We start from the raw sequence: 10355 nt of genomic DNA on the forward strand, positions 1-10355 counted from the left end.
TCTTATACACTCCCAAGGACTTTAGTACTCTAGGGCTTGATTTTGTTCAATAAGGATAAATGCAGAATGCTTCATCTGGGGAGAAGTAACCAGCAACATGAATATAGGTTAGGAGAAGATGTCCTGGCCAGCACAATGTCTGAAAGGGACCTCGGGGTTATGGCTGATCACAGAATGAACATGAGCCACCAGTGCGATGCTGTAGTCAACAGAGCTGATAGCATACTAGGATGCATTAGCCAATGCATTGTGAGCAGAGCTAAGGAAGTGATACCTCCTCTCTACTTGGTGCTAGGGAGGCCCCAGCTTTAGTACTGTGTCCAGATATGGGCACCACACTTCAAAAAAGACATGGGGAATCTTGAAAGGGTCCAGAGAAGGGCCACAAGAATGATGAAGGGCCTGGAGGACAAACCTAATGAGGAAAAACTAAGGAATCTAGGACTGTTCAGCCTGGGAAAGAGAAGACTGAGGGGGGACTTGGTGGCCATCTGTAAGTATGTAAGGGGTGAATATTGGGAGCTGGGAGAAAAACTGTTCACTAGGGCACCCCAAGGGAGGACAAGGAACACTGGCCATAAACTGTTAGGCTAGGGACAGACATTCAAAAACCCTAAGCCTGAATTGATTCAGTCTTGCAAAGTGAACTGGTTTGCAAGTGGATAGATGTTTGGCACATGCCTGCAGTGGCTCAAGCCAGAATCCCAGGAGTGCTAGAACAGCCCTCCCTACACCCGCACCCTACCCAGCTGAGCTCCGTGCTCCTGCTGCCCCTCTGGGAGGAGGAAGAGAAGGGGGAAGAGTTTGCCCCAGCATGGAATAGAGCCTCCCCTTGCCCCCTGCCCCTGCTCTGGGGCTGGGCAGCATTGCATGGAGCACCCCCTCCCAGCTCCTCAGGGGCAGGGGGGGAAGCGGAGGAGGAGGAAGAGTCCCCATCCAGTGCCTCACAGAGTCCCCCTCCCCACCCCGGGAGGAGGAGGAGGAGGGGGAAGAGTGCCCCCAGCATGGAACAGAGCCCCCCTCCCCACCCTGCGGGACAACCAACCCAGCATGGCCCCGTTAAAAGCAAAGGGGGCAGGGAGAAGGATTAATTTCTCCCTCTGTCCCTTCCCTGTAGCCGGGGTCTCCCGGCTCCAGGGGCCCCCACTGCAGCCCCCTCCCTTCTGCTCCCCAGCAGACAGGCTGACCCCAGCTGTGGTGGGGGAAGGAGGGACTGCCTACTTTGTCTTAACAGGGCCATACTGGCTGGTGTCTCTGCTAGGGCTCACCTCTGCTCCAGCTAGAGAGCAGAGGGGGTCAGCCCTGCAGCTGGAGCAGAGATCCCAGTCCAGCCCAGAGAGCATGCTGGGTTCCTGGGGGTGTCTGGTTTATCTTAAATCAGCAAGGGGTCTGGGACAGACATTGCATAAATCAGTTTGAAACAAATCAGTTAAGTCTGATACTACATTCAACCAGGTTGATCTCAAACCAGTTTTGGTCATTTTGAAACTGGGACAGGTCCTGATGTGCAGGGAGTCCAGCAGAGGGCTGCTGCAGCCTGATGCTGGGCTCCCCATGCACTGGGACCTGTCAAAACCATATGCACCGCTCAGTTGGCTGTCATATGGGGCTAATACAGCTCCCCATGCACAGGGAGCCTGGTATCAGGCTGTGGCAGCTCAATGCCAGGCTCCCCATATACCAAACCGATTATCAGCTAGGACTAGGAACTGTTTTGCGTCCTGGCCCCAACTGACAATCAGCTGATTGGCTTTATCTGTGCCATGGGAGGACACACAATTGTTGGATCGAGGATTAGATCCCATCACATCTTAAGCTGAATGTCTATCAGTGGTCTATCTGTAATATACACTCGTGTTACCAAATCCCTTTTGGGGGCAAAGTATGAGGGAAACGGTTGACAATCTAACCCTATCTGAGATGCCCTATCAAACGAGCTGCCACTAGAGAGATCACTTAGTGCTTGACAGGAGAGGATTAAGGAAAAGAAGCAGGTATAGCTTGTAAATTCCGAAGTGTGCAGCAGTAACCAGCAGGTTACTCTCTACTCACGTGGTGCTTGAACATCTTTGCTGCAGAGACAGCACTCTGTTACCATAAATATTAGTGTACAAACTCAGTGGGAAATGTGGGTGCCCATGACAGCTAAAGATCAAGTCACTTTTATGTAGATGCCTCTGTCTGGATTTAGGTGCCTCACTTTGAGCATCTTATTTGAAAAGACTGACGTTTGCGTTTCCGTTTTGTTGAAATGTCTTGTCGAATGTGTGTTGGGCTTCTTTCTGTATGTTATTCAGAATTGAAGAAAAGAGGCTGATTTGGGGAAAACTTGTTGTTTTAGGTTCACAGATCATGAAATGATGCAGCTTATAAGTCTTATTATAATTTCTGTTGTTTCATTACAGGATTAAGATCACCAGTCTGAAGGAAGGGAACAACATTTAATGAGGAGACCAGTAATATGAAGGAACCATGGCCCTGTTTCCTTTCTCTCCCTCTTTCTCTCTCTCTCTCTCTCTCTCTCTCTCTCTCTCTCTCTCTCTCTGGTGGATTTCATTCAAAAGAAAATTGAAGCTGGCAAGATACTGTTTTCCCCTGCAATTATTTAAAACCTTGCACGCATTTGGATACCTTGTGATTTCGGAGAACTATGTGAAGATTAAGCTTTTGCTTACTGATACACGGCATGTACTCTTTTCAGTCTTTTGTGTTTGATTTTGTTTGATTTTCCACAGCAGTGTAACATCTTTGTAAGGATTTTTATGCTTTCACCAGCAATGTCTTAAATACAGTAAGACAACACATTTGGTGTTCACACTACTTCAGTAATGTCTGTACATAAAAAAAATAGTGGCATAAAAGAATGTGTGTTTTCTTTGAGAAATATTTTGCAACCTACAGGAAGACTATTTCTAGCTAGTGCAAGCCCAATGTGATGGATTGATTGACAATTACAGTACTGTGCCACTACGCCTAAAATGTCCTGTCCACCCCCCTTCTCCCGCCCTTCCAGAGCATTCAGATCCATTTTTTAAACATGGCAATAATTGCATGTTTATTTAGAAACTCAGAATTTGGTTAATCTGCTTAAACTATGTAGCATGTCAGTTTTCAAAATAGGCCTGCATTGAAAACAAACATGCATACACACAAAAAAAATTACAAGACATATTCCATAACAGATACAGTGACACATTTCTTATCCTTTTAGTTCCATTAAGAATATACAGTATTCATTAATGTTTTGGGGCCTTGATTACATCTTTTACTTTTTCCACACTATTTTTCTTCTGGAATATTTTCTGAAATAGATGACAAGGAGAGGATGAAAGAGAACTGAGATGACTTTAGGGCAACTTAGGACAACTACTTGGATGTAGAAACAGTATTTGCTGAATGAGCCATTAGAACTAGCTTTGTTTTCTGCTTCTTAAAAACACACTGAAAAGTCATCCTAATCCAAGACATTTGCTGTTTCTCACCAATGTACCTTTCCTTAGACATTCTGCACTAGAAAACACTTAATTGCTTTTTTCTTAATGAAACATTTAAATGCACACTTTGCAAACAGTGCAGTACATAATTTTTAAAAAGGATGGCCTGCTACCTCTGGCTGGAGGAGAAAGGCTAGGTGTGAGAGAAATGTGTAGAGTATGACGGCTCCAATGTAGAATGCAGAAAACTGAACACAGATATTGGGAATGGAGCAAATTCTACTGTTGAGTTACAATAGTGCTTGAAAGGGAGTTTCAAGCCTTTTTATTCAAAATATAAAGGTTTCTTTACTTCCTGAGTTCATGTGCTGTCATAAAAATGCATTGGTTTAGCATTTAATGTTTCATTTGGAAGGAGGAAAGCGACTCTGATTAATACCCGTTAATCACATTCTAGCAGTGTTTCTGCTGGGAACTACTAAAGAACACCCAATAAAGCAAATCCTTGATTGTTCAGAAGGTACCAGTAGGTACCAGGTATGTCTTATGAACCAGTATAAATATTATTCTGTACTTTCAAACACAGTTAAGGTGTGAATATATACCCAATAACTGCATAGCCATTAAAACTATATGTCCCCTGTGACATCTTTGCAGTTCAGAAATGGCAAGTGACTTAAATCACACTCCGGTTTAAAACTTGCTACAAATTTTCTCCCATGTTTACAAGGGAAAGAAGAAAAAATCCACTGAACTTCTGAATTTACCACACACAGAAACTGTCTTATTTATAATTTACTTTGAGTTTCATGTTTCATTTTTTTGTAAGAGGAAAATCTTTTGTACATTATCTATGCTACTTAAATCATAAGCCATTCAATATTTAAAATTAGCTGGTTTTTAAAGAAAAAGGCTTTACATTACTGCAAAAATTTGAAGATTTTTTGAAAAATGTAACAAAGGTTTCAGTTAGTAAAAGAAGTATAGTTTCTTAGACATAGATCTACTTTGGCAGCTTAAGTAGGGAGGTACACAATTCTTCTTCTCAACAAAACATGTAATGATTTGATGTAGAGAGTAATTCCTCAAACTGTTCCCTTCACAGGGTTACAAATCTAGCACCTTACTATACATCTTAAATTAAACATATCATTTGCTCAAGTTGTGTGTGTGTGTGTGTGTGCGCGCGCACACGTGTGTGAGAGAGAGAGAGAGAAAGAGAGAGAGAAATTCTCTTCTCTCCCTAGCCCTACATTTAAACAACCATTGAAATCATTAAAATTTGTAGCCAAAATGATCAAACCCGAGTGCCTGAAGTGAGGCACATGAATATAGATAGGGTGTAAATAGAAAGTGATTCAATTTTTAGAGGTTCTACGCGTATCTGAACTACCAGCAGAATGTGGGGCAATTTGAAGAACCAGTTCACTCAGTTTTGCACCCGACTTCAGGCCCCAAGTTTGGGCTGTGTTCATTCACAGATTTATTCTTCTGTTGAGGAAGCTCTGGAATGCATGTGTGAGTTTTGCTCTGGAGGGAAGGGATGTTTTGTATCCAGAAATCTGACATGGTCAAGCATAGGCTATTACAAAAATGTTCACTTGGATCCCCAAACCCATCCAAGGTTTAATGAAGCTCTGAATGTTGTTCTAGGTCTTGAAAACTCCCAAGCCCTGGCTGTGATGATTACATGATGTGTTCCCTGTCCCTCTCCTTCCAGAGCAGTCCCTACCTACCTCGTTGTCACCTTTCAAAAACCATCAGCTAGATCCCATACTAAATATGAGATCCTCTTTTTATTGTTATTTGTGAGGAAGGAGGGGGTTGGCGGGGTCAATAACATACTGAACAGGTGTTTCCTCCACAGCTCTCCACAGAGACACTGGCTCACCATCCTCCTGCTATCCGCCTGCTGAATGCTCTTTAGGGGACATTAGGCAGGACAATGGCTGCTCCCCAATCAAGTCTAAATCTGTTCTACCTGGGGCAAGAACAGGCAACCTAGCTCTGAAAGAGTGCTGTAGGGACCAGGAAAAAGTCCTGTTCCTGCTGTCAGCCACTTCTGTGTTACACTATGGGCATGCAATGTAGCATTTCCTATTCCTCTTGGCTGGTTTAGCAACCAAGCACAAGCAGAAACAGTAATCTCTGTGCTTGAGAAGCTGTTAGACATTATTGGTCCCTGTTCACCCATAGTGACTGATGGCAGTAGTGGGATAGCTTTCATTTTCCTACCACATGGCTGTCCCTTGAAGATGCTGTTCAAAATTGATGGGAGCTGATGGCTTTACTTGAGAGAAAGGAGGGAGCAGCTGTTTAGCATCCTTGAAATTTCAGGGCAGCTGTACCAGGCACATGAAACAGAAAAGCATGCTTTAGCCCCCTGAAGTAAGTGGCTGATAGGGGGAGGTGGTGATGTGGATGGTCTGTGGGAAAGGAGGATTCTTGGGATGTTTAAGTTCATATGTCTGAACTTTATAAGTTAACCAGCTGGAGATGGAGTAGTCCACAGTCCTGTAGGGTTAGGGTCACCTAGCCCTAACACATCATACCTAGCGGAGGGTTGCACAGCACTGGTCAGGACACTCTAGCACTGTGATAGTATCAACTGCATCATCACTGCATAGTATCCTGAATTGGTTTGGTCTCTTTATTTTTATATATATTTTTAAAGAAAATCATTGTGTAGGATAGTAAATCTGCACATGCAGCACATGAAAACTTTACCTGCAGTGGCTAAAGATGCTGGGGAGGCATTCTTCCCTTTGGTGGGTGGGAGATCCTGACTTAGGCAGCTCTCACTAATGCCAAAGGAAATTAGAATTGCAAATTCCTGCTTACTAGTGGGATATCTATCCCTCAGTGTGCTCTTTGGAAGTGTACACATGACTGAATGTATAGTCAGTGCTCTGTTATGCTTCTATAAAAATACTCATCTGTGAATATTATTGGTTTTGTAATCTTTGTTATATAAAATGTTTAGGCTGTACATACTGGGGGAGCAAAATACTGATACCCCATATAAATAGAAATATTGCATTGCTGAGCATAACAATAGCCTACCCTACTTACATATAGGGGGAGGTAAATGTATATGTTACTGCCTTGCATTTTTGACATAAGCAAAATTAATTTAAAGGATGCACTATAAAATCCCACCCAAAAATATATTTCAGCAGTGCAGCATAAAAACTCCTGGCTCACCAGCTGAAGTTGGGTTTTTTGTAGGATGCACTAAGAGGTGTTTCTTTCAAAAGGGGTTTGGTACATGAAAACAATGTTAATGTAATTAAGTATATATATATACTTCAGAATGACAGCATAGTAAGCAGTACGGTAAAATTAATGTTGCATTATTTGTTACAACTTGTAATTTGTCTGTATTTTGGAAGATGTGATGGTTTGTCAGCTGTAACTGTTGTTTTCTTGTAACATGATCTTGAATAAAGTGTAGCAGAATCTCTCCTCTCCTTGGTAAATGCTGTATAAGCCTAAAATGCAACAGATGTTCAGCTGATATTTTGCAAAAAAACACACAAGATAATAACTATAGATGGCATCTATATTTTATAGGATGGACACTACTGAGAAGAAAGCACTGTGTACAAGGTTGTTACCTGAAAAGTCTTTGACTCCATATCAGCCATACTTAAGCATGTGTTTAGATTTAAGCACAAAATTAGTTGCAACCATTTTTAAGAAAAAACTAGTACAGGTTTAAGCAATGGGACTTAGGCAAGCTTTCAAAGTCAACAGAACATAATATGCTTAAGGTTAAATATGTGCTTACACATTTTACTTGAAGTAAATGTAAAAGTTAAGCGAACTTAAATTCTATATTTGTTCTCTTTTCAATGTCCTATTCCAGAATGCTTTGGTGATTTTTGGATTAGGGTAAGAAGCTGCTATTAAAAAAATTAAAATTACAGAGCAATACTGATTACACAGAGCAGAATATTACACAAATTAAAAATTCTCTATCTAGATTTAATATTAAGTGTGTATTTCTTCATTTTGTTATAAACATAGTCCTGTTTATAGTCCCATTCATAGTGCTTTGCACAAGTATAAAAAAGATTCATTTCAAGTGGAAATTAGGCCAGCTTTCTAGCAAAAATTTTTGAGCAAACAAACCCATTTTTAGAGGTGGCATTCATATTGAAAATGTACCCCAAAATACAGGTTTTCAAACCAATTCTTGTTCAAAATTTTGCAAAACATTCTGATTTTTATAGCTATATTAAGACATGCGAACCTGAGTTACCACTGCATTATTCCAGTTCATTCCATGCTCATACTTATTCCATTACTAAATCATCCAAACCTGCAATATTGCTGCCATATTTAACTTAATAATTATGCAATTGCTACTTTGGTTTTTGGTTGGCTTGTTTGTGCACTATATGAATGTTTGGTTGGCCTGCACAGATGCAACTGTACTGTACCTAGATGGGTTTTTTTTAATGTATCTAGAAGGGCTGTACTAATGTTCTTTCTGTTCCATGCTATCAGTATCCTGCTAGGCCTCACCAATAGGAGTTAAATAGATGCAACATGCATTCATAACCAGCAGCAACCAGAAGTAGATGTTCTCACAACATTTTTGACTAAATGAAAAATTACCAAGGTATGTTGTTTCATCAATCCAAAAGCTTTTTTCCCAATGCATTGGTTTTAACAAAATGTATATCTGAGAAGGAAAGAAGACAAGCTGAATCAAGCAGAGTAGAGACTTAAATCTGAATATCAGGCTAATACCCACCCACCGAGAGATGCTGCATATGTTCAGATTTTGATCCCAAAGTGGACATTTTGACCCAGTTCTGTTCTTGCAAAAACATGCAAGAAACCATATTTTCAATTCAAAACTTTGAAATTTGCCACAAAACAGAATTTTCCTCCTCTGACCAACTCTACCAAGAAAGAGCAGCACAAAACCAAAACCCAGGAACCTACAGACATGCCAACACTGACCTATTTCTACTGCACTCCTCAGCTAGGGCATGTTTGGGACGATACCACCATTTTAAATCTTTGTACTGTTGTACCACTTCGCTCTTTTTCGCTGCCAGGGATTTCATTAGTTGGTGTTCCTGGCTTGCTAGTGACAGGGCAGTTGAAACCTATCATAATATCAGATACAAATGGAGACTAAACATCATTATCTAAAAAATGTGTATAGGTTAAAATAATATAAATATACCAGCATGGGCAGAGTAAGCTTTTAATTATACAGTATGTGCTGTAAAACATTCTTATTTTTCATTTTAATAACCTTTGCCTCAACTCCTTTGGGGACCTAAATGTTTTCCTCCTAAAGTAGTCTGGCTGAAACAGCCAAGAAAGAGATGCACTTACTATAATAGCTGTGCCTCTTCCCGCCCCCCCAGAGAAAAGAAAAATCAGAGGGAAGATGTTTGAGCAAGCTTGTGCCACTAGGTTAACATGTACAGTTGCAGAATAATGGCCATCCTTATAAACCTTTGCAATGAAACCCTACAGTGGCAGAACAGCCTGCTGCTACCAGTGGGGGGGGAGAGGGGTGGTATGGACATTAGCTTTGAGAAGCTTACATAGCACATGAGACGGATAAAGGATACAAATCAGGGGGACAAGATTAAAAAAAATCCAGGGCCAAGTATTTACTGTTCATTCCCCTTGCAAGTGGTGTTATATATTGTCTGCAGTGAGTCATGCTGAGAGTGAGCCAAGCACAATAATAGCTGAGAGCAGCCCGGCAGCCCCACAGTCATTCCCTGCTGATGGTGGTTTCTGAGTTAGCAGAGAGAATGATTCCAAAATTGTCTTCCTTTTTTTCTCCCTTCCCGAAAAACGACCAATAACTGTTGGGGACATACTGTGTAGACACTTTCCTAGGCTAAGATCAAGTATACATGTTTTAAAATAATTGTTCAGGGACCAATGTAGTAATTTGTGTAAAAGATGCAAGATGTAAAATGTCAAGAGCTAACCAAGGAATCCTAAAAGTGTAAGGCAGTATGAGTGCTTGAAACTTAAGAGATTCCTTATGACATCATGGAAACAATAAGTCTCAAGTTCATGTGCAATAATCATGCACTCCCAGAGTGAAGTTCAAAAGGGCTAGTGAACTTTTAATTGTAATACATTGCACCTATCTTCTTTCACCTGAGGATCTCAGAGCCCTACATGCATTAATGAAATGAGTTCTCAGTGCAGCTGTGAGAGACAGAGTCAAGGTCTTACAAAAATCTGTGTATGATTATAAAACATACGCATACACACAACCCAACCTACCAACGTCAAATGGTCTGCTAAGTATTTCACCTGGGAGTCAGGGCATGTTTGGGCATTTGAGATATTTTCAAAACAGCTTGTCACCTGAGTGTTCAAATTCTTCTTCATGTTATAATGCATAATGTCCTAATATAACTATTAGGAGAGAAGTGCTAGCCATAGTTAGCACTAAGTCAGTACAGAGTACAACAAATTACATTCAGCTTATTGGTAAAAACTAGTAAACAATCATTTTAAGCTTTCAGGGGACAGGGGAATAACAGATTCTTTTGAGAATCCCTCAGGTTTCTTAACAGACACTGAACCTCAGTTAGAATGCAAGTAAATTCATATAGCATAATAGAAAAAAATATGTATATCCTTTTATAATGATGGAATAATAGTGCACAGAAATAGCACCTTTCCATTCACCTTCCCTGTAGAGGGCTGCCTCTTTATAAGCATTTTTCCCAACACGCCTTTCTGGAATCTGGCTTTTTAAACTTAACAAACACAAGCTGCAATGGCCCTAAACATGGCTGATTGTTGCTTGCTTCTTGCTATTTTTAGCTACAAATACCCTGGATTACAGCATGTTACAAATGTTCTGGAAGTAAGTGTCTGTCATGTCTTGTATGTACACACATACCCACTTTACTTAGTTCT

The 10355-nt window shown here is 40.9% G+C and overlaps 1 protein-coding gene across 2 annotated transcripts in view; it reads left to right on the plus strand.

Annotated features, from left to right (window-relative positions):
* Positions 1 to 5331, plus strand: part of CDK14 (cyclin dependent kinase 14) — a 624401-nt gene extending 619070 nt beyond the window's left edge. For both annotated transcript variants that reach the window (XM_014522234.2, XM_025210005.1), the window contains exon 14: positions 2406 to 5331. The gene's annotated coding sequence lies outside the window, so the exon portion shown is untranslated. The remainder of the gene's footprint in view (positions 1 to 2405) is intronic.
* Positions 5332 to 10355: the final 5024 nt, after the last annotated feature.

This window comes from Alligator sinensis, unplaced genomic scaffold (assembly GCF_000455745.1).
Source record: "Alligator sinensis unplaced genomic scaffold, ASM45574v1 scaffold479_1, whole genome shotgun sequence".
Lineage (NCBI taxonomy): Eukaryota > Metazoa > Chordata > Crocodylia > Alligatoridae > Alligator > Alligator sinensis.